Source organism: Pleurodeles waltl, chromosome 5 (genome assembly GCF_031143425.1).
Source record: "Pleurodeles waltl isolate 20211129_DDA chromosome 5, aPleWal1.hap1.20221129, whole genome shotgun sequence".
Classification (NCBI taxonomy): Eukaryota; Metazoa; Chordata; class Amphibia; order Caudata; family Salamandridae; genus Pleurodeles; species Pleurodeles waltl.
In genome coordinates, this window is record NC_090444.1 from 578,871,659 (window position 1) to 578,892,577 (window position 20,919).

Genomic DNA, 20,919 nt, shown 5'->3' on the forward strand with positions numbered 1-20,919 from the left:
CTAGCAGAACAATAGACCCTACTGTACTGGAGCACACACACAAAGTGCACCTCCGCCCCTTATAGAGAGAGCTGTCTGCTCACTCACCAAGTTATTGGGAATCTGGCAGTTTTTGGTGGCTAATGAACTTGCAGTTGCAGAGGCAATTTAAAATGCAGCCACCTGATAGGTGTCTGCTGACAGTGTCTTGGAAAATCCATTAATTTGCTCATAATCTAGGTCTTTCAGTGATGTGCATGCTCTATGTACATAGGTATTCAGTATTAGGAGTCCATGTGTTTTGTGGATGTGGATTCATGGGGGCAAAGTGACTGCAGCTCAAAAGACTGACTTCCTACACAAGGACAAACCTGAGTTAGGCTTCTCTGATACATTGCCACTGCAGCTTGCACTTTGGGTACCAACTAGTACTCTCAGCCCTATTTCGTTTTTGCAACAGAGAGCAAGTGATGAGTACTGGACTGGATTGTAGGACATTATCATACTTTGCTACTACCAAATAAGCGAGCCTCAGAGGGACAGAGTGTAGGCCATATATTTTTATTTTGTGGGTGGTGAGAGAATTAAAAAAAAAAAAAAAAAAGCACCCTCCCTTTCAAATCGGATCATCTGTCAATGCCAGAGAGACAGAGTGCCTGAAAGGCCTTTCCATCAATGAAAGTAATGGAAAAAATGTTCGAAATAATCCCAGCCACTAGTGATTGTTCTGTGTCGCATTCTAGACAGTTGTTTGGGGACAGGTTGCAGATGGTCTTTGGTTTCTGGGCAGGAAAACAGATCAAGTGCAAGATCTGACAAGCAACAACATCTGGGAAGAGCTGGTTTGCATGCCATGAAAATATCATGCTCTGTTCTGCGTGGCAATAACTTGCCAACTGTTCGAATCACCAAGCTCAGCCACTATCCAGTGCAGAAGTCCATTAAATGTCAGTGAGGAGATTGTCCTTGCTGGCTGATTCTGATTGGGCCCTGGCTCCCCAGCAGGATACCTGTAGGACATTGGGTTGTTGCTTGAATAGGATGGAGTAACCACAGTAATCAGGGTAAGGCACAAGCAAACCCCATATTAACCTATGCTCAACCTCCTGGTAACTTGGCACAGAACCGTCAGGCTTAACTTAAAAGCAGTGTGTAAATTATTGTGCAGGACTTCAAACAGTAACATAGTGAAAACACACCTCAAAAGGAGCCCATAGTAGGATTAGAAAAATAGAGTGATTTTTAATAAATATAAAAAAAAACAATAAAAAATACAATTAATAAAAATTGCGGATATTGAATTTGAAAGTTTTATGGGAAATAGGACCAAAAGGTGTAAAGTGCCAACCACGGCTATCCAGTCATGCCGGACCAGGTCAAATCTGAAAAGTCAGGCTGACAGCCATGAAGCGTAAAACATACAGGGACCAGCTGTGGCCTCCTGGAACAGTATCTTGGTTTATAGTTGCGTTGAGGTTGAGAACAAGATGCGAGGAGCAAATGAGGCGATACGTTGTCTATCTTTCTCAGGATTATGCTTTGGATGAGGTTGATAAATCTATTCACCTAGCACAAGTGTGTGGAGAAATAGGCATCAAATGTCACAGCAAATCAAATTAAATTGAAGGTATGACCAAAGTGCCCATACAAGGAAACTCCAGCCTGAAATAAAGTCCAAGGGTTTCGATTACAGATTAAGGCTCAGTTTAATGTTGATAATTCTCAAGACAAGTCTGTAAATGTACAGAATCATTATAGGTTGTCCAAACTTCCTAAAGAAGTTCAAGCAAAGTAACATCAAAAAGACTAAGCACACAATAAATGCTACACATAACAGCAATAAGAACATTTGAACAGGAGGAAACAAACGCAGTCTAATTCTGTTAATCATTTAGCAGTCTATACTCTACAATTTAGATTCAGCAATTTAGTAACCTGGGCAGGGGTAAAACTATGAATTGGCAAATCCATGTTAACATTAATTAAACCCATGTGGGCAATAAGGCCAAAACACTAAAAGGCAAAAAGAATTTGGGAAAAGGAAAATCTAGGGTACTAACTCAGATTGGCATAAAGCAGGTAAAAGGAAAAGGGAAGGCATCAGCATTTCAGAAGCTCAACCAAGAGTCTTCTCTGGATCAGGGGAAAAATCTTGTAAGTCTCAGCAAGGCATTTCAAAGGAGCAAGAGTAGAGAGTACTACACCTCAGAGTCCAGGGGGCTCAGACAGAAAGATAGGATGGAGCGGGGCTGCTGCAGTAGGGTCTGGAGAGAAACTGTCACTGATCCAAGTGGGAACAGTATATTAAAGTTCATAGTGCAAAGTGAATCTTTCATCCATCACTCCACATGATGAAGAGGTGTTATTGTCCAATGGAAATCGGTCATGCGACAGACTGCAACATCACCAAAAGTTCCCATTAGCTACATGTAGAAAACATTCCATTATAGCTCATCCATGTGGGTTGAAACATAATCCATTCCACAGTTCCTGAATGTACTGTGTTCAAGGTTAGTTTCTCAGCTCACTATGGGGGTCATTCTGACCCTGGCGGTAATTACCGCCATGGCGGAGGTCGGCGGTAGCACCGCCAACAGGCTGGCGGTGCACCGCTGGGCATTCTGACCGCGGCGGTTCAGCCGAGGCCAGAAACGGAAAGTCGGCGGTGTCCCGCCGACTTTCCGCTGCCCTTGAGAATCCTCCATGGCGGCAGAGTGCGCTCCGCCGCCATGGGGATTCTGACACCCCCTACTGCCATCCAGTTCCTGGCGGTTCTCCCGCCGGGAACAGGATGGCGGTAGGGGGTGCCGCGGGGCCCCTGGGGGCCCCTGCAGTGCCCATGCCAATGGCATGGGCACTGCAGGGGCCCCCGTAAGAGGGCCCCAAAAAGAATTTCAGTGTCTGCCTAGCAGACACTGAAATTCGCGACGGGTGCAACTGCACCCGTCGCACCTTCCCACACCGCCGGCTCAATTCTGAGCCGGCGTCCTCGTGGGAAGGGTGTTTCCCGCTGGGCTGGCGGGCGGACTTTCGGCGATCGCCCGCCAGCCCAGTGGGAAAGCCAGAATGACCGCCGCGGTCTTTCGGCGGGAACCGCGTGGCGGGCGGCGACCGCCGTCCGCCGCGGTCAGAATCACCCCCTATGTGTAAAACAATAAAACATCTATTACAAAGTTAGCATTCTCATGAGAACCAAGTCTGAAAGGAAAGTTCACATTAGCAAGAATGGCTAAACATTTTATGCACAGTCAGGAAGCAGAGCCTAGCAGGCCTCACTTAGGCTAAGCAAAATGAATTAAAACAGCACATTCATTTATGCTAATAAGGCACATTTAACATTAAAAATTAAGAATTCAACATTAATAAGCTTTGTCAGTGTTCATGTTACAGTAGATTTAAAATGAAATAACTTTGTCAATACGTTTAATTGAGTGTGGTGAAGAACTACAATCTCCAACCTTTGCATGTTACATTTTAAACATTTCTCTCTTGAAAATCATTATAATTTTAGTACAGTGTATTAATTAACAATATGAAATATAACAACAATTATTATTATTATTATTATTATTATTATTATTAGCAGTAGTAGTAGTAGTAAAAGTAGAGTGCATGGCTCCCCAAACTGGGCTTCTCAGCGCTAACAGAACTAGTGAGGAGACTGGAATATTAGTTTAAAAAATAGGTCTTAAGTTGTTTCCTAAAACTTAGGAGATTTCTACTGTTCCTAAGGTGAGTGGGGAGCGCATTCCAGAGTCTGGGCACCAAAAAAGTAAAACAATGACCACCTCCTCTTGCTCTCTTAATTCTGAGAGTAGCTAACAGGGAGACGTCATTCGATCTCAGAGCTCTAGAAGCCCTATAAGGAAGGGCAAGATGCCGAAGGATGTGAGGACCGGATGAGTATTTAGCTCTGTTGGCAATGCAAAGGCTTTTGAATGTGACCTTTTTTTCTATCAGCAACTAATGCAGCTTGGCAAGAGCCAGGCAAGCTGATTGAAACTTAGAGAGGCCCGGTAGTATCCGCAACATCGCATTCTGAATAACCTGTAGCTTTTTGATGACAAAAGAAGGAGAGAGAGAGAGAGTTGCCATTATCAAGGGGAGACAGTACAAGATATTGAAGTGCTATCCTTCTAGATTCCAAAGGGAGCCACTAAAGTGTCTTTCTAAGGGCCCTGAGAAGGCCAAAGTATGGTCCTGCTACTCTCCTTGCCTGCAAGGCCATTAGCAGATCTTTATCTAATATAACACCCAAACTCTTTATCTCAGGCTTAGCGAGGAGCTGCTCTCCTAGACACGGGGCCAACTAAGTTGGATCCATAGCGAGGGTTATTCAGATCACCATAACCTCTGTTTTTTTCCCTGTTTAACTTAAGGCAGCTCGTTGTCATCTAACTGGACACCTCTTCTAGATGGGAGGTGAGGCTTTCCGATGTTAAGTCCATGTTTGGTGACAAGGAGAGTATCTGCATAAGACACCATGGTGAAACCTGCATTGTAGAAAATAAAAGGCAGAGGTACACATTAAAGAGCTTAGGGCTCAGTGAAGAGCCCTGGGGCACTTTGCAATTAAGCTGATTTGTCTCTGAGAGAAAAGTCCCCTCGCTCACCTGAAAACTCCTATTCTCTAGAAAAGAGGCCAGACACTTTAATGCCTTACCCGTCACCCCAACCTCTTGTAGTTTATAACCTAAAACTGGATGTGAGATTGTGTCAAAGGTTGTGCTCAAGTCATGAAGAACAAGCACAGCAGATCCTCCCTGATCCAATACCTTTTTGAGGTCTTCTGTGCTGATTCTGTACTGCAACCAGAACAAAAACCGTTTGCGTTCTGTGAAGTAAATTGTTGGTCTCCAGAAAACTGGCAAATAATTGACTTTTCCAGAATTTTACTGACCCCAGGAAGTAAGGAAATGGGCATATAATTTTCCACCCAATCGGGGTCCAGAGATGGATTCTTTAATAACAGACGTATGATCGCATGTTTCCTTGCAGACGGAACACAGCCCTTTTCAGAGATAGATGGTACATATCCATTAAGACTGATGCATTGGTGTTTCCTCCTTTCAACAGAATATCTATGGGGGTCAGATCCAAAGGCGATCCAGACTTTACTGAGCTCGCTATTGTCAGCATGTCGTCACTATTTAGTGATGCAACCATTTTTCCCTACTTTTCAGTAAAAGCCCTATCTGTATGCTTAGCAGGATGTTCAGCCAGCCCTGACAGAGTCATATATGAGTTTGACCTTCCCAAGGAAATAATTGGCCAGCTGCTCACAGCATGCCTGTGAAGTGGGGGCACCTCTATCATGTTAGGTTTTAAGAAAGAATTCAAAATGGAGTGAATTTCATGAGCAGGCTACAAGGAGCAAGTAGACTTAATTGATTAAACATGAAATTTAAACGCTATACCACATGCTTTACAATGGCCCATTTTACAATGAATGCACATTAATGTGACTTTCAGTGCAGTACTTTACAACTAAACTATTATTGCTTTAATTAACAAAATACAAACGTTGTCAGTATAGATGTAGTGTCAGGTACAGTACTAAAATTTCTGCTACACCAGTCCCCCTTCTGATGGCAAATCAAGCCATCATATCAACTTTCATTCTCTCATTCTGAAAAAGACAGCTCAAAATTTAAGATGTCATTCCAGACAAATCTTCTGGATTCTTCTAACTGCTTAATGTCACTGTAGTATATGCATCATTTAGTCTCCATTTTAAACTCCTCTTCTCTTTCTCCTCTGCTTGTTCTCATATCTTTCAGCATCTTCATCAATTTATAGAGACCACTGCAACAAAGGCAGACAAGGCAATTATCAATATAGGTTTTAGGATAGTACCAACAAGTCCTTTTCCTAAACTTCCAAACCACCTTCCAGCGGCCGAAAAACTACTACCCATTGCTTCCCAGGAACCTTTTGCTTCTAACTCCTTCAGGTCCTTTTTCAGGTCTGTTAAATTCACAATATTATTTTTCAGCTCCCTACTATTGTCAGGTATGTAGCTGCAGCACTGTTGAACTTGCAATATTGTGCAAACTCCACCCTCTTTTGCAAGAAGGATGGTTACACAAGACATGGCAACCATTTCTATATCTACTAACAAGAAGGTACCTGCCGTATCTTTGGAAAGCTCATCTACAATTGTTGACAATTTCTTTAGCTTGTGATCATTCAAGATCACTCCCACAGATGGAATTATGCCACCAAAAATATCCCCTACTATCTCTGAAGCACTGGAACCTCTTTCAACTCTGGTGTTTGATTTTTCATCCCAGGCAGGATCTTTGAAATGCTTCTCATGATAAATCTTTGGAAGGAGTGCTCCTAGATAACAAGTACCATACCAGCCTTTCAGCAGATTGTAATAGACATGTTTTCCACATCTGGTATAGCAGAGCCTTGTCCAGCTTACATAAAAGTCCAAACACTTTTTAAACAAAAACACATGTCTACATTCACTAGGCCCTACTGCAATTGTGTCAGTTTTCAATTTAGGTCTATACACACAACTTCCCTACATGTTGCCAATCTAAGGTAAGGGATCCTTGACACCCTGCTAATGTGTCAGAGTCACCAGATCCTCGGGGTCTGCGCACGTTCCCAACACGTCCACCACTGAACAGCTCCAAGACTCAGATAGATAAATCACAGAGGCTAAGAGAGTTCAAGAGGGGAAGAGGGGATTAGGAAGGGAAACAACTGGGAAGGAGACCTGTAGTAAGAAAAAGGTTAGAACACACAATATGAAAATTATGGGGGTCATTCCAACTTCGGCGGGCGGCGGAGGCCGCCCGCCAAAGTTCCCCCGCCAGAAGAACGCACCGCGGTCAAATGACCGCGGCGGTCATTCTGACTTTCCCGCTGGGCGGGCGGGCGACCACCAAAAGGCCGCCCGCCCGCCCAGCGGGAAAGACCCATTCGGAGCCGGCTTCATCGTTGCTGGGGTGCGACGGGTGCAGTGGCACCCGTTGCGATTTTCAGTGTCTGCTAAGCAGACACTGAAAATCATTATGGGGCCCTGTTAGGGGGCCCCTGCACTGCCCATGCCAGTGGCATGGGCAGTGCAGGGGCCCCCAGGGGCCCCACGACACCCGTTCCCGCCATCCTGTTCCTGGCGGTAAGAAATGCCAGGAACAGGATGGCGGGAAGGGGGTCGGAATCCCCATGGCAGCGCTGCTTGCAGCGCCGCCATGGAGGATTCCTATGGCCAGGGGAAAACCGGCAGGAAACCGCCGGTTTCCCTTTTCTGACCGCGGCTTTACCGCCGCGGTCAGAATTGGCCAGGAAGCACCGCCAGCCTGTTGGCGGTGCTTCTGCGGTCGTTGGCCCGCCAGGGTCAGAATGACCCCCTATATCTCCTGAAATCAATACTAGACTATGAATCTAAGCATAGTCATTCTGAAAACATGAACAATCTAAGAATGAAGTTTAAAATGACTAAGTTTCAAGATGGCCGGATACCTGTAAGGGAATCAAGATGGATTAAATGAAAACTTTCTTATTCAAGTACTTTCCTTTACATGAGAATCAGAAAAACGTTCTGACTAAATTTTAAACCAGTCATATAAATCCTTTTTTGAGAATGCATACTAGGACCATAAAATATTGCATCTAGACACTCTGATCTTCTGTGTACTCTTAAAATGTTTCAACACAAATTGCGCATATATTGTAGAATTATATATATATATATATATATATATATATATATATATATATATATATTAAACACCATAAAAGGATTATGCACCATGAATAACACAATATGGATTCAGGAAAAACAAATCACATAACTTGTCAACTCGAATATTACATGATAAATATCTTAGAATAATGGCATACAATAAACAACATGAATTAAACTCGAGGAGAGAATTGTGCGTCTTGCCGATTCGTAAACCACGATGTAAATGCCAAGAAATACCAGCTCACAATGAATAACAAGATCAAAGTACAATGAAACGAATCGCGCGTCTTTTGCCGATTCTTAAGCCACTATGTAAATGTCAAGAAATGGTAGCGCGCAATGAACAACAAAGTTAAAACACCATAAAACGAATCGCGCATCTTGCCGATTCTTAAGCCACCATGTAAATGTCAAGAAATGATAGCGTGCAATAATTAACAAGATTAAATTATCATGAAACGAATCATGCATCTTGCCGATTCGCAAGTCACCCTGCAAATGTCACAAACACTCACGCGCATATTTCACACACCCAAAGTACTCTGTCAAATCATAAAAGAATTAGGCCCAAGAACATGAGAGTTCTCGATAACGGCGTCAGGAGGCCAGCCCAACCACCGTCTTACCGCCCAGAACAAGGATCTCCAAATGAAGAATGAAAGTCAGATGTCTGGAAGATCAAATAGGCCACCGGGACAGGAGCTCAGGAAGTAGCTGCTGCTCTGCACCGGGACCTCTGAATAGTGAGCACCTGGAGCTGGGCTGGCTCCTTTTTATAGAGTCTTGGCCCAGCCCACAACCACACCCAGGCATGTTGTAGGAAAAGTCTCTAGAAGGCCCTGGAAAGGGACCACACCCTAACACACTCTAAAAACCTGCAGCAATACATTGCAAATGAACAGCATTTGTAAGCACATTAAAAATAAGTCTTCAGGATTGAACTCTGCAATGCAAAAGGTTAAACAACAACATATCAGCACAATGCATAAATTACATTGTTTTGAGAGTGCTGGGTTTTTGCATTCTAGTCGCCAATAGAGCGCGCACTGCCCTGGTGTTGACAGTATGAATGAGTTTCTTCTTTTCCCCAGCTTTGTAGCACTACTTCTTTTTCTATCCTAGCTTCCATTTTCATCTTCTACCTTCAACTGGTCTTCTAAATTATTTTTCTCCTGGGTTAAGAATACAGGTCACATTGTTTCTATGGGCATAGACTGTACCAAAAGTTATTGTTGGTTCAAAGAATCCTTCCACTGTATCAATGTTTTTCACCTTAGCAATGCTGCTCAAGTGTTTCATGACTGGGGCAATTGAGAAAAAAAGATCATAATTTGTATAATAATATTGATAATATGCCTGCTGATATAAAAGTGCTAGCTACAGGTTTAGGGGCAACTACAATTAATGATTCCCTCACTAATTGATGAAGGCAACTAGGTGAACACATCATTTCTAACTTTCATGGCATTCATATACTCATTCAGGCCTTGAAAAATCTACTCGCCCACTTGCTATGGCGAGTCATATTTAACCAGGTTGAGCTATTTTGAGACCTACTTGCCCCTTCTAGCAGTTGACAAAGAACAGGCATTCTGTTCAGTTAAAAAATGAAAGAGCAATAAAAAGGCCTTTAAATCTTGTTCTTATCTTGTCACATTTGCTCTATGTTCAGAGACCAAGGTCAAAAGTCAGTTTGGCTTCTTACAATTAATTTTGCTACTGACTGCAGAGTTCCGGGATGGTGACTTATTTGACCTGCTGCACAAAGAGTGTGAAATGAAAGGCTCTAGAGTGCCAGGTATTTCCTAACACACACCATTTAAATAACTAAGGCAACTGTACAAATATTTCTGAATATATTTCAGTAGTTATGAAAGCCCATTTTCTGTTTCATTTTTCATCACACAGATGAAAAATGAAAAAATATTTTAATACAATGAATACACATTAGAACCCTTTACTTGGTGATGTTCAAATGTTTTCTGAAACCCAGTTTTCACAGATTAATGTTAATACACTATATAGTTTTTATCAGTAAAGCTACAAGATAATGGAAAGGTATTTGGACATTTCTTGGAAGTTTACTGTCTGTAAATGACAGTGTGCTACCACATCATGTGTTGGTAATATATAAATATATATTAAAAGTGAGGTTTAAACATAAACTGAGAAGCAGTCCTGCCCTGATGGCAATGTTATTAGTAAATTAAGAAGCAAGTCATGGACCATATGTCCCCTTTATGTGGGCTCACATATTTCTCAGGTGCACTCAGATGTGAGAATGAAGAAAAAGGTGACTGTAAACTAAAATATTTGGCTAGAATCACACATTTTGAGACCCATTTACGGGTCAAGTACATTACAATTAGGTCGAGTAGATTATTCAAGTTACTGACCTGCAGGCCTAGTAACATTTTTATGATTTTTCAAGGCCTGTCATTTAATAATTTGTTGTAGACAAATCACTTCTGGATCCACCTGCAAGTAATTCTTTCTCACTAAGGAAAGACTTTTGATTTGCTATTTGGCTTGCAAAACTCAGGATACTTGTGGATTTAACGTTTTCCAAATCACTAGATGTTGGTGACCTTAATCCAATGAGTAATAATATAATCATTATGGCTGCCACAGCTAACAATCTTACACATACCTAGACTTAATCTTTTTGTTTCCACTAGAGTCCATGAGTTCTCTCATTTCAGACCATAATCCCAAATTCAAAAATCCAAATTACAGAAATATAAAACGCAAATTGTGGCAGCAAAAATATCAACTGCCTCTTTCAGTCTTTTATTATTTTTTAGACAAGGTAATATCGAAAATAGTTTCTTATGCAAGAGTTCAAATTATTTCATAAAAGGTTTTCTTAATCTCCTAGAAAATGTATCAAGTGTTTCTCTAGCGAATGTTCAAAAAACCTCTAATAGAAGTTCAGATATCTCTAATAAAAGTACAACTTGTAGTCACTAATAATTACTTCCTGGATATAATGTCTTTGTTCATCAAGCGGTACAACTCCACCACAATCACAATTTAAGAATGTTGAACTAGATTAGTATTGTTAAAACAAAAGGTTGTAAACTCCTTTTCCCATTAATTTGCTGCAAAGTATGTCCATTCAGGTGCTGAATACTTTTGACTGGGTACTCTTCTTCTCTTAGATCTCCAAATTTCTTGACCCTCAGCATAATTGCCACTTTGACTCAACTCCTCAGTTGTTTCAGCAATCATTGGGGGTACTTGTACAGGTAGCACAATTTGCTCACTTGGCCAATTGTCACTGGTTAGAATCTGAGCTTTGCCGAGCTAACGGATTCTCGCTCAACCCTTCTATACCAACCACTACTATTGACTGACTCACACCCCCTCAGAACACAATTGTGCTATATCTGCCACTTGTCCATCCCCAACAGCTTGACTAACCTTATCCCTCTGTCTCATTGTAATCTATCCTTCTGGGACAGGTACTACATAGGACCCTGGAAATTTGCGAGTATGGCTCGCATGTACCCAGTTAGGGAGAGCAGTACCCTTAACAGCTGTCATAGTGGCCAACACTACCCTGTGGGGCACCTTCTAATGTGGTTCTAAGCAGGAATTTCTCACATACTTCTTAACCATGACCCAGTTGCCTAGACACAGGTCTTAGCAGAGCTCCTGCTGTGGCTGTATGGTAGCTTCTCCACCCTCATGAGACACAGAATGAAAAAAGTCAGCTAGGCCTTTGCAATAATCCAGTAGAAAGTCATCTGGAATATTTACAATTACATTCACAGACACTGCTGGCAAACTCATGGCTCTCCTCGTGATGATTTAATGGGGGACAAACCAGTCTTTCTGTCAGGAGTACTGTGCATACTCGTCAAAACAAGGGGCAATGTGTCTGGCCATTTCAAAGAGGTGGATACACATACTTTTGCAAGTATTGACTTCAGAGTTCTGTTAACCTACTCCACTAATCCAGAAGCCTCAGGTCTGTAACTGTTATGTAGTTTTTGCTCGTCATAATTTCAGGACTTCACTACTGAAGTGTGTCTCTTGGCCTGACCCTAGAGAAGTCATTATTCCAAAACATGGAATGAACTCTCTAAGAAACAGCTTTGCTACTGTGGGGCCAGGTAAGCTTCAACCCAATAAGAGAAAACACAGACAATGACCAAGATATATTTCCGACTGTTTCATCCGAGTAGCTCAATAAAGTCCAACTCCATTTACTGCTGACTCAGTGTGACTACTGCATGTTTCCCTACATTCTTCTGCTAGCATACAACACACCTGTGACACACGGCATCTGCTATAAATCTGAATCTTGAATTAAACCATGTCTGCCTAAAAGTCCTAATCATTGCATCACGACTTACATGAGTCTATCCATGATAGTGTCTAGCCATGGGTGGTAACAGACTGATTGGTAACACAGCTCTCCCATCACTTGGACCCAAATATCACCTTCATTTCATTTAACTCATCTAGTCATTATCCAACCCTGCTGTTCTTCCTCTGTTACTTCTTCCTACAATCTTTTAACTTCCTCCCATGTTTCAACAGCTGTTAACAGGAAATTTTGACTTGTCTCATCACTTGATTCATTGCATCATTCTTGATTAAAGAAAATACAGCTTAAGGCGCAATACCTTGCCACTTCATCTGCATACTTATTTCCTAGTGGTACATAATCAGTGGTCTTGCGGTGTGCAGAGCACTTCACAACCACAATTTGAGCAAGAAATTGTAATGCATTCAACAAGTTGTAATCTTTATCCCCGTTCCTGATGGGTGAGCCAGAATAGGTCATAAAGCCTTTCTGGGACCACAACTGACTGAAGTCTTGAACGACAGAAAGCCACATTGACTGTCAGTGAAAATTGTCACTTTCAGCTGTGAAGAAACACAGCATGCTCTGGTAAGGGCAAATAATTCAGCTACTAGGGCAGAAAAGACTCCTTCAAGCTAGGAGGCTTTGATCTCACCTGAGACTGTGCAAACTGCAGAACCAGTTCTCGGGATCCCGTCTTTGTTTTTTAAACAGGAGCCATCAACAAACATGACCTAATAATTTTCAGCAAGGAGAACATCTCAAAAGTCAGGTCTTGGCTTGGTGCTTAATTCAGTAACATTGAGATGATCATGCTCAACCTCATCAGTTCAATCATTTATAATTTCTACAGGAGCAGGTATTAAATTGGCAGGATTCAACACAGTGCAATGCTTTAAATTCACGTTAGGGGGTGGAAAGAATTGTTTACTCATATTTGGTCAAATGAGCTCTAGTCAGATCTTGGGTTTGGCTTGAGTTACAGAATTTCCACTGAATGGGGTACAAAAAAGTTCAAAAGATGACCCATAATAATGCCTTTGCACTGTTCTGTGCTGATGCTCACTACAGCAACAGCCTTTAAACAGCAAGGCAAAGCTGAAGACACACGATCAAGAGGGACAAAAAACATAAGCCAAAGGTTTGTTTGTGTTTCCAAGCAGCTGAGTCAAAACTGAGAGAGTGTATGTCTCTCTCTCACAGCAGAACAAAGACAAACATTTATAATAATCATTCTCAGAGCAGGGGCACAACAGAGATTTTCTCTCAGCTCTGTGAAGGCACATTTTCGTGTGTCAGCCTCTGGAAAGGCTTGGCCTAAAGGAAAACGTTTGGAATCCACTGATAGCAATAACTAACAATTCCCAGGAACATCCTGACTTCTTTCTGAGTGGTTGAGGCATTCATTTAAAAAAATGCTGAGAATCTTTTTTTGGACACTATCCTTACACCTTTGTCAATCTGGTGACCTAGATACAAAACTTCTGCCCTACAATACTGCAATTTAGTCAAATAAACTTTATGTCCATTATTAGAAGTTGGGTCTCTAGTTGTTAGGGAAATGCACCCTGTTGAAGTAGGGACCACAGTCTTAGACAGGGTAAGTAAGTTACACACCAACAATAAGCTGTGGTTACCCCCTGGGTGCTTGGTGCACAGCAGTTATGTTAATCCACAGAGGCAATGTGTAAAGTTTTTGCACTACACACTCACACTAGTGAACAGTAAAGACACCACAAAAGAGACTCCACACAGAAGTATATAAAAATATATATAGTGTATATTGTACATAAAACATAGATCACCATGATGTGAATCATAAATACTATGTATACTGTACTGCACTTATATCAAATTTGCTATCCTGACCAATGCAAGGAAACACAACATATACCAGTGAGTATTTACGCCAACAATGCAGCAGTTTGGTTTGCACAAAATACTTAAAAACATAAGGGATCACCACAAATGCCTAACTCCCAAAAATGTCACCATGAACAGATCAGAAATGGCAAGCCCGCATTAGCACAGGGAGCCCTGCGCTCCTATCAGCAGCGTTACAGTAGTTTTTAGGGAGCCTGAGTGACCATTGTACTTTGGTATACAAAGCTAGGGCACAGGAGTTCCTGCGTACCTACCACCTCTAATGCGAAAATTATAGCAAGCCCCTGAAATGTAACATAAAGTCACTTCCCAGTGGCGAATGGGGCCTCCGCTGAGGATCCGCCCTGCAATACTGAGCCACATTTCCAATGAAACAATGAGCTTTTGAAAGTAGGGGCCTGAAACACACCTACCCCATTTTAGCACACCTGGGGCCTTTTGTGGTTAGCAGGTTGCTTCCTCTTGACAGCAGGAAGCAGTGCTGCCCGTGAAGGTAGCGCAAGATGGCTATCCTACTCCTGTAGGGCACACTCACCCAATGGACTGTCAACATGATTGGGCCAGTCTCAGGCGGTCTGATCTGTCCTGGAAGGCCAGCACCCTGGCTGGTCTGGAGCCAGGCGGAGGAGCCTCTGCAGCCTGGACTGCCCTTTCCTTGGTTGTAAGGATGGCATGTCAAGGAGTTTCACATGGGAACAGTGAGCACGGCGGCTAAATGGCAGTTGTGACTTACACAGCCGTACGATCGGGCCAACTGGTTTCTCCTGAGTCACGGCTGCCCCTGGAGAGCTTTGTAGTTTAGCGCTGAGTCTGACTGCGGGGGATCTCACAGTGTGACAGTTGTCTAGAAGGAAAAAAAGCAGTGCTCCCACCACTTGCTTGGGGAAGAGCCAAGGCGCAAGTCAGTGTGCGCTTCCTTCATGACATCCAGTGCGCAGCATGCACTGGTGCCCAAAAACGAAGGGAAAATATAAAGTGCTCCCACTCCGCTAATAGGGAATGAAGTGCTCCTCACACACTCCTTAACCAGTTTGAGTACTCTTCATGCCCTAGGGCAGCCTATAAAGTGCTCATAAGGTGCTAGGAATTAGAAAGTGAATGGACAATCTAAAGCGCTCACTAATGCCCTGGTTTAAGCACACAGGAGTCAGAAAAAAATGCTCACCCCATGATAAGGTCCCCTGGAACACACTTGGTCACAAAGCAAGAAAGCTATGCAGCATGACAGCATACTGGTCTCCTTGGGCAGCTTGGCGGTTTCTCCCACTGGCAAGCAGGTTGGCACAAAAAAGCAAGTAGTCCCAATGGCAATTCCTCCTGACAACACCAGAAGTGTCTAGGGAAACCAAAGTCAGGGAGCAGCTGGCAGCAGGGCGACAAGCAGAAAAGCAATCTGGTGAGTCCTTTATGTCACCCAGCAGACAACAGGGCAGCAAAAGAAGAGCAGTCCAGATGATTCCTTTGAGCAGCTCAACAGTCCTTCTGGCAGAGGTTCAGCCCCAGTTCCAAAAGTGCTCTAAAAATGATGTGGTCACAGCCCCTCTACTTATACTCCAAAAATGGCTTTGTTCAGGGTGTGACTTCAAAGAGACCCTTTCAAGTGTAACACATCCCCTTTCAGCACAGCCCTGGCTCCAGACATCAGTAGGGGGTAAATCAGGGAAACAACCTATTGACATGTAAGTGTGCCTCGCTACCCTCTCTCCCAGGCCATTAAGACTATCAGTATACAGATGCACCCAGCCCTTCCTGTGTGATGGCTAACTGGAAAGCTAGCACAAAGTGTAGCTGTCACTCTGCCCTAGAAGTGGGTGGGGGCCAGGCTGCAAAACACTAGACTCATACGCACAGAGAAATGCCCACTTTCTAAAAGTGGCATTTCTGAAATAGTAATATAAAATCCAACTATACCAGTAATCAGGATTTCTCACTATCATTCCAAAGATACCAACCATGCCCACACAACTCCTTCTAGATCAGAAATTACCACTTAGACATATATAAGGGAATTCAAAATGCTACCCTATGAGAGGAGCAGCCCTCACACTAGTGAAAAATGAAATAGGCTGTTTGTTACTACTAGGACATACAAAACATAAAAGTACACATCCCACCTTTTACATACACAGTACCCTGCCCGTAGGGCTACATAGGGCCATCCTGAGGGGTGACTTAGGTGTGCTAAAAGGGGAGCTTAGGCCTTGGCAAGTAGTTAGACTTGGCAAGCCAATGTGTCAGTAAACTGCACACACAGTCCCTTTAATGGCTGGCCTGAGGCAGGTTTAGAAGGCTACTTCTGTTGGTGGCGCAATCAGCACTGCAGCCCCACTAGTAGATTTCAATGTACAGGCCCTGGGTATTTGGTATACGACTTTACAAGGGCCTTACAAGTAAATTAAATATGTGTCTAACATGTATAGGCCAATCATATCAAGTTTTCGGGGAGAGAGCACAAACACTTTAGTACTGATTAGCAGTGGTAAAGTGCCCAGAGTCCTAAAGCTAACATGAAGAGGGTCTGAAAAATAGGAGGAGAAGGGTGAAAAGTTTGGGGATAACCCTGCAGAAAGGGCCATTTCCAACATCCAGTCTTTCCTAAATGGTTCAAAGGGGCAACTGTATCTCTCCTATAGACTTCTTTAGCGTTTGATGCCACTAATAGGTCATCAGTGTACTGGACCAAAACTGAATGGTAGGGCATTTTAAGTGACTCCAGATTCTTTCTCAAGATCTGATTAAAATTGATTGGCTCAGTATACCCTTGGGAGACTCAGCACCATGCTAAAACACAGACTGCCAAACCGAAACACGAAGAGAAACTCGCTCTCCTCATACAACAAAATGGAAAAGAATGCTAATGCTTGGCACAGATCAATCACGGTGAATCACTCTGCTTCACATGGAATTTGAAAAAAAATTACTAGTGGAGTCGATACCATGGGACAACATGGAACAACTATTTAATTCACTTTTCTAAGGTCCTGGAATATGTGGTACTTTCCATTGGGCTTCCTCAGTCCCATAATGTGGGAGTTACATGGACTTTCCTTTACCTTTTTCAGAATGCTCTGCTCAATTGAACAATCTATCAGATGAGTAATTCCTGCAATTGTCTCGGGTGTCATGCTATATGGGATCATTTTCGGATGCACCGCAATTGGTTTCACTGTTATCTTTACCGGTTCAACTCCTTTAATAAGTACTATCTCCTTTCCTGTGACATCCCAAACTTCCAGTGACAGTGTGTCTTTAAATCGTTAGGCAAATCATTACATGTCAACATTGGGTACAATGTGACTCTCGGGTATTGATCTACAATTTTACATGGCACATGTCATCATTTGTCTAGATTTCTCTTCCAAGGGGTGTGCAGCTAATGCAAATATTTTACTTACACAACAGGCCACCTTTTAGCAAGCTACAAGATTTGAATCGCTAACCACAAATTGATGCTCATCCTCAAAGGAACCTATTTTTCAGAGACATATCATGATACTGGGTTGGACAATTGTTTATTTGCAACTCCTACAGCCTGATTTTTCCCTTGCTTAAAGGGGTACATTTGGTATTTCTGCTGTTTTGACAATGGAGCGTGTACCCCCAGTGTCAGTCAAAAATGACACATGGTGACTCATTACATAGGCATTTACATAGGGACCACGTTGATCTACTTCTAAAGAAGCACCTAGCAGGAAATCCTCTTCATCTGAACACTCCAATTGAAGAATCTCTGGAAAATCCTCATCACTCAAATCCATTAAAAGAAACTGTGATGAGAACTGATTCACATCTACATTTGCAACTTGATTTAAATTCTGTTGGGACATATTTGTCTGTTGCTGGGACATTTGTGCTTGCAGTATGTGCATCTGCTACTGTCCTTGGAACACATTTACATTTTGCATTTGGGGTCTCTAAACTCTCTGCATTTGAATTTGATTATTACCTTGCACTTTAACAGCTTCAATATTCTGTACCTGGTTATTCACACTATTAAGGGGACTGTCCCTCCTTCAATGGCCCAAATGGCCACAACTGTAACACGGATTGGTTCTTTTCAAAGTCTGGACATTTACAACACCACTTGGATCTACTGAAGACCACAACCTCTACCTTTCGGCTGGAGAACATTAGCTCCCTGCTGTTGCACTCCTTGCATACCACTGGTATTCACCACCAACTGCAGGCTCTGACTAACTTTCTGGGCAGCTTGTGATTGCATCACCATCACCTTCTTTTTCAACCTGTTCTGCTTTAATTCCAACTTATCACTGCAGTATTTGGCATACCTCAGGATCTTGTCCACTGGCTTGTTTTGTCAACAAATAAAATGCTGCTGTATCATAGCATTTATGTCTGGTTTCAATACTGAATCTGAACACAAGATGACCCAAATCTTTAGCTCCTATGGTTTTAGTACCACTGTAATGTTTGAAAGCTTGCAACCGTCTGTCATAATAGGAATGTATAGACTATTTAGATTCTTGAGTTGTCCTGTCAGTTCTCAGCCAATCAATGTCCTTTGGAGAGACACCTTGTGTTTTAAGAAGTCAATTACATTATAATACTTTTTCATTACCTCTTTAGACAGTGCACCTGTTACTGGATCTCTTGAAGGCTCACTTTCAGGCTAATCAGCAAAGACCTTGCACTCAATCCACAAGTCACTTGAACCAGAATGTCTAACAAGATATTCAAATCTTCTCACAGACATTTTGAAAGTTTCCCAAACCTTTCTGTCTGCTTGTACCACTGGTTTTTAACTCAATTTCAGGCGATCATATGTGAATGAGAAAATATCACTTCCACTCCCAGGTAAATGCACATAACCACCACCAGCAGTTTCTCTCCTGGGAAACATCTTTACATTAGCCTCAGCTTGATTTCTCCTACCAGAGTCACATCTATTTTTCTTGTCTTCTGATCTCGTTTCTTTGCCGCTTTGCCTTCCTAGTTCTCTTATGCTCCCCATTTCTGGATATGCATGATTAACTCTAGTCTGCAGTCTCACTCTGGGAGGTGTCATGTTTGCTACATCATTGTCACTAAACTCCAATCTCTAACTTTTCTTTAAGAGCTTTGACCTTTCCAAATCAACCTCACAAACCTACTCGATCTTTCTGTAACATTTCTGCTCTTGTATGACCTACAATTAGCTGATTTGGGGTACTTGCAATAGACATGTCTTCTGGTGTGTTAAAGGGTATTCTTCTTTGTGGGTTATTGCAGTTAGTATCTGGTGTCTGCTCCGATCTTGGCACAAATTAAGGTGGAGGATCTCTGAGGAAACCTCACATCAAGAGTAAATCCTGTTTCACTTGTCATTAAAGTTGAGTGTAGGAGTTAATGGTCTCAGAAGAGAATTAATTCACTCTATTTCTGCACCACTCGGGCTTACAAACTCATGTGCATTGTTTGATGCAACTAGAGTATTCAGGACTTTCTGAACATTCTGTTGTGGGTACTATTCCCTGTCATGCCTGGAGCATAGAAAGAACAACTGGCCCTATCGTTACTGGAGTTGTTAATGCAGCTAGAACAATATAATGTGTCTGGTTTGAATTTGCTAATTCGTAGAGTTTTCTTTTGCCCATGTTATTAAGTTGATGTCTATGTCTCCACACCCTTATGCTGAGTAAAAAGATTTATTGCCTCCGTCCAAAGTATAATCCTGAGAAGGAATATGCTCCAGCAAATCTGGTAGCATAATAGTGGTTTCTCCCACAAAGGGGGAGATAGAGTTAGGCATAGTGTAAGGGAAGTAAAATTGTTGACATGCAACCTGCCCACTCCCAATTTGCCCACCCCAATTGCAACATGTTTTACCCTCTTCCAAAGGCCGAGGACTGGACTAGCACCACTTGGCAGGACTCTCAGAAGGTAGAGTCCAGGTGCTGTAGGTAATAAGTTGAAAGTCTTTTGTGTACCTGAGACTTCAGAAGAACAGGAGGCAAACCAGCAAGCCCTTGGAGTCACTCTGGCTCTGGATTCAAGAGATGTGGGTCCAGTCCTTCTCACCCAAGCAAGGAGGGCAGCAGGCAGCAGGTCAGCAGAGCAGAAAAGCAGGTTTTCCAGAGCAGCAGTCCATCAGAGTTGCAGTCCTTGTAGCAGCACAGCAGTCCTTCTTTCTGGCAGAGTACCCACGGGTCCTGAAATGTACTGAGTTTGTAGAGTGAGAAGTCCAATTCTTATACCCAGTGGTGCCTTTGAAGTGGGGGAGACTTCAAAGAGGGGCTTTGAAGTGCACAGAGGTCCTCCCTTCCTGCCCTGGCTCCAGACTCACTGCATGTGGTTAAGCAGTCATTTGTATGACGTCAGGACACAGTATACTCAGGTGTAAATGTAAGGCTGTGGCCAACTCCTCCCTCCCTTCCTGCCCAAGATAGCCCATCAGGATGTTGATGGCCCATCAGTCACACCTTAACTCCCTTTGTGTGTGATGGTCTAGAGGGTATGCACAAGCCCAGCTGTCCTCCCACCCACGATGTATACTGGAGACAGGCTGCAGGCGCACAGGACTAAGAGTAGGAAAATGCCATCTTTCGAAAAGTGGCCTTTTCAGAATTGTAACAATAAATCCAACTTTACCATTAAAGAGGATTTACCATTACAATTCCATAGGTACTAATAATGATAGATCTACCCCTTCCCAAACAGGTATTACAACTTATTAAAAGTAATAAGGAATCCCCGGTGTTCTTCTATGAGAGAGGTAGGCCTTGCAGTAATAAAAAATGAATTTGAGAGTTCTTCACTACCAGGACACGTAAATCTTAAACGTATATGTCAGGCCTTTTATTTGCACAGCACCCTACACCATGGGCTACCTAGGGCCTACCTTAGGGGGCGATATGTGTAATCAGAGGAGAGTTCAAGGCTTAGGAAGGGGGTTTAAATGCCAAGGCGACACAGCAGTGTAACACTGCCTTCAGGATGCAATGGCAGACCTAGGACATGTTTTTAAGTGCTACTTAAGTGGGTTGCACGAGCGGTGCTGCAGGACCACTAGTAGTATTAAATTTACAGGCCCTGGGCA

General features: G+C 42.8%; 1 protein-coding gene across 1 annotated transcript in view; it reads left to right on the top strand.

Annotated features, from left to right (window-relative positions):
• The window catches only part of RYR2 (ryanodine receptor 2), a 2,714,825-nt gene that overhangs the window by 1,142,900 nt on the left and 1,551,006 nt on the right, over positions 1–20,919 (top strand). The window lies entirely within an intron of this gene.